The 4,634-nt window shown below is 39.3% G+C and overlaps 1 long non-coding RNA gene across 1 annotated transcript; it reads right to left on the bottom strand.

Annotated features, from left to right (window-relative positions):
• Window positions 1-639: 639 nt before the first annotated feature.
• Window positions 640-4,259, bottom strand: LOC127002655 (uncharacterized). The gene is made up of 3 exons (XR_007756373.1): window positions 3,215-4,259; window positions 2,787-2,934; window positions 640-1,477 (listed from the first exon to the last, which is right to left on the bottom strand). It is a non-coding gene; the product is annotated as an uncharacterized LOC127002655 (long non-coding RNA).
• Window positions 4,260-4,634: the final 375 nt, after the last annotated feature.

Genomic DNA, 4,634 nt, shown 5'->3' with positions numbered 1-4,634 from the left:
GGGTTTCTTCTGATTGAACCAATTATTTCGTATACATTTTAGCAAATGGACTGAATCAAACAGGAGGAAAAGTTGCTCACTTGAATCATAGGGATTTGAAATGGAGGGGGTAAGAGGCCCATCACATAACTTTTCAAACATCTTTCTATTAACCCTGTTATTGTCAGAAATCAATGAAACAACTTTATATCCAATATCATGTAGGAATGCCAAAACTTTGTGTGTTAAGTCAAGAAGGGTGTCAGCTGTCAGTTTGCAGACTGGATACAAAGCAGCAACATGCTTGTGCTTTGATAAAAGTGATGAAATCATGAAAGCCTGAATTGTTGTTGCTGGTTCATCTGAATTCACAGAAGCAACATAAATTTTCCCTCCTTTATAAGAAAGACCCTTCTTTACATGTATCTCATCAAGCAGTACGTTCACCAGTTTTTCTTCACTTTTCAGACTAGAAAATGTTTCCTTCAGAAACAGTTCATGTGAATTTTCTGTATTTAGACACTTAGCACCAGTAGATATACTCAGTTTCCTAAGGTAATTAGGGTGAGGAAGAACGAGAACTCCACTGTCACGCAGACTTGTGTACAGTGATGGATTGGTCATAAACACACTGTAAGACCAAACCAAAAATCACAGCTGTATTTCATACTATCTTTGCAGATCAAACCTAGTTGTTCAGCACAGAACCACATCACTTTCTTTTTGGAGCTCATTTCATCATTGTCAGTTTCCAAAATCTCTTCAATAGTTTCTTTACACTGAGTAAGTTTATCAGTGACAGTTAAAGTTGATGCAGATTCAAGATTAAGGTGACTAAGTAAATTCTCAAATTTTGACCACAAATCACATGCATTTGCTTCTCCTAAAAGCCACTTCAACTTTCTTGGTTTTAAGGTATTATTTTCAAGCCACACTGAAACTGTTAAATCTGACATAACTTTAAAGGACACTGTTAGCTTTGGTTGGCCATCGCAGTTAATTCTAAGGAAAGACACATAGTCATCACTGGAAAGATGCAGCCAACCTTTAGAGAGCTTTTCAGTAAATCCTTCACAAAATTCTTTAAAGCTGTTTATTTGGTCTTTCTCAATCCAATCACTGAACACCATTTCATCACGTTCAATTAGCTTGTCTCTCCTTTCCTGTGGAGTGGTGCGAGGAGCTGGTATTTCCTTGGACATATACTTGGGCTGGTTTTCAAAGATGGTTGGACAAGCATCTTTATGTAGAGATGGCCTGCCTCTCTTTGCTGTTACTACAGTTCCATCAGCGCGTGTCATACTGTCTTCTGTAATGATGAAACGTTTTGGAAGTGCTTGGAACAAACAATTGTATTTTCTGTTGGAGTAAAGTCTTTCCTGTGGATAGCCCTCATCCACTGCTGCCGTCGCTGTTCATCTTTAGGGAAACTGAACGCAGAGGCATCTGCAGATTTATAGTTGGACTTGCATCCTGGCACACAGCATGACCTCGGCATCTGCAAATACAAGTTTTATGAAACCTTGTAGCAACAATGTGATAGGCAAGTTATTGAAAATATTATGGATTTATTTATAGGTTGGACCCTTTCCAAGTGTGGATCTGTCGATGCCTCTTCTAAGGCCAACCCCCTTGTTTGGGGAATCTGAGCCTGGCATATAGATAGATTTTTAATAAATAACAAGTGGTAATCAAAGATTAGAACCCGTTTGGAATGTATGGAGTAAAGATTGTATATTAAAATATAAGTTAATATAATCAACTGATATCGCCTTTAATATCTACTAAATTTTACATTACTCGTTTTGAGCAAATGCGTTCATTTGAGTGTAAATAAAGTATATACTCATATCTAAGTAGTTAGGTATAACCTAGAGAGAGAGAGAGAGAGAGAGAGAGAGAGAGAGAGAGAGAGAGAGAGAGAGAGAGAGAGAGAGAGAGAGAGAGAGAGAGAGAGAGAGAGAGAGAGAGAGAGAGAGAGAGAGAGAGAGAGAGAGAGAGAGAGAGAGAGAGAGACTACACACACACACACACACCTCAACAACCCTCACACAATGCTCAATGTTAATTAATACAGTCTAATATATTTGTCCTAGTAGGTATGTCTACAACCTGCACTGAATAATTATCCTGAAAACTTTCTATGATCTTATTTTCTGCACGAGTACCACCTACAATTGTTTCCCAGTTTGCTGAGGCAGGATCAAAATCCCGTATAATAAGTGCCCGCCTAGAAATCCCCTATTTACCTCACCTACTACCTATAATGTCATCTACTTCAGGTGACTGATTTGGTGGTGTATACAAAGCTCCAATTCTTACTACCTTGTTTTTATTTGCGCTATCATCAACCCACAAAGATTATATTCTATCTGATCCCTAACCTAACTAAGGGAAATGTGTTTCTCATGAAAGTCACTACACCCACACTATTTCCTATCAGCTCTCTGATTAATATAGGTATATGGTATACCCATCTACATCATACTCTTTCCTACTCTCCTTAAACTTTTCATTATATAGGTATCCATGCCTCTATAATACATACTACATAAATCTTCCTCCATTATATAACTAAATAACGCATCCTTCTTGTTTCTCAGGCTTGTAGCCTTAGCATAAACATTTCAAGTATATCATCCTAGATGTTCCCTTTTTCATAATTCTGTTCTCACCTGTTGGCACGTGGCTACAGTTTCTAAAATCTATACAGTAAGTACTCCCGTTGCTAATCCTATCTTGTTTATTCCTATCACCTATCAGTCATATATTAATTTTTTATGCAATGTTAAATTTTAAATTCTCACCTTTGAAAGACAGCTGTTTCACAGGAAGAACTAGTCAAAAGTAGTTGCCAGGAGTAACACTAGCTCACAGGATCATGCTTATGCCAGCCAACCAGAGATGCATATGTATGAAACCGGTCCATGATGCCTTGCAGTAGATTCAGTCTACCTAGAAACAAAGTGATAATTAACATGCGTATTGTCAAGGTGTATTATATCATTCACCTCAGCAAATAGAAAATTCATAAGAACTTCCATCATCAGTTATTACATTTATAATTTAATATCCTGAAAAGGGAGATATTTTACTTTTTTTATATCAGGGGCTGTGGCATTCATCACGGTGTTTGGAATGATATGACACATGATATTCACGTGATTTTTACAGTTTTATACAGTACTATGATAATAAAGTACTGTACTAATTCACAACTAAATAAGTTTCTCACCTTGTACATGGAGTGTCACTGTGTTGGAGCGAGTACATCCGACCACCACAATGTTTGAAATGCAACTGACGCTCCTTGTCCCCCCCCCTCCCGCGCCGGCCACCGCCAGCCAACGGACCCAACGCGTGACGTCATCGATGGTTTTCGCGGCCAGGCTAAGGCTTTTATATAAAGATGGCTTTGGTCTTGGTCCCCCTCGTTCTCGTGCGCTTTGGTGGAGAAGCGCCCCCACCGTCAGAAGATGAAATCGAGCTGGGATTCCGACGGGAAGGACTTGAGGACTCGGACAAGGAAGACTCCACTGTAGCACCCACTTCCAGAGGTGGCGAACGTTCACGGGCAGCTGCCCTCTCACGCCGACGGACAGCTTTCTTTAGCTTCTTGTCCAGTCCCACCATGGAGCCGCGTCTCCCTTTCTCCCTCTGCGCAAGGAGGAACTTTTTGTCCTCGTCAATCGTCATCAGGGTGAGGGCTTCTGCGTGGGTGCAGTCGAAAAGGTCAGGGAGCCTTTCTTCGAATGCCTTTTGTTTCTTGTGTGGTGCAGATCCTGGATTCCCCTTGCTCTTTCCGAGGAGCTTCCATTCATTGAAGAGAGCGAGGACTTTCCTGCTGATGCTTGTCTCAGCGATGGTTGGGATCCGGACCCAGACACAGAACTCCTGCACTTCCTTCGCCACCGCAGCGGCGCTTGCCCCTGTCGTCTTCTTTTGTTCCTTGTGCAGGTTGAAGAATCGACGAAGGACATCCCCACGACTGGGCAGCTTCGAACCAGTAACTGCTGTAGCCAGTTGGCCTACCAGCCAAACACTGCTCTGAGAGCGAGTCGTCGTCATGACCTAAGAAGAAATATGGAATGAACAGATGCCGGTGTGCTGAAGCCTACGTATGGTAAAGGCATACAAGTGAAAAACAAGACAGCAAAGCAGCTAAAATCACTACGTAGACTGGACGGAAGAGTGAAATGAATAGAAAGCCGAGATTTCTATGATCGGGGCCTGATCCCCGATAAAGAAATCTTTAGGTTAAATCCGCCACCTTTAAATATCAACCGATTGGCCTGAAAATGTGCATGTGGTACTTTCTCACAACAAGGCAGCATACAACCGAAGTATGCAAGAAAATACAAATTTTGAAAATTTACCCTATTCCCTATGGGTACCCTAATGTGTGTGTGTGTGTGTGTGTGTGTGTGTGTGTGTGTGTGTGTTTGTCTATATCTATATATATATATATATATATAGATATATATATATATATATATATATATATATATATATATATATATATATATATATAATATATATATATATATATATATATATATATATATATATATATATATATATATATATATATATATATATATATATATATATATATATATATATATATATATATATATATATATATATATATATAT

This window comes from Eriocheir sinensis, chromosome 23 (assembly GCF_024679095.1).
Source record: "Eriocheir sinensis breed Jianghai 21 chromosome 23, ASM2467909v1, whole genome shotgun sequence".
Taxonomy (NCBI): domain Eukaryota; kingdom Metazoa; phylum Arthropoda; class Malacostraca; order Decapoda; family Varunidae; genus Eriocheir; species Eriocheir sinensis.
The sequence above is the reverse complement of the archived record's forward strand: the minus strand, read 5'-3'. Positions and strand labels throughout refer to the sequence as shown.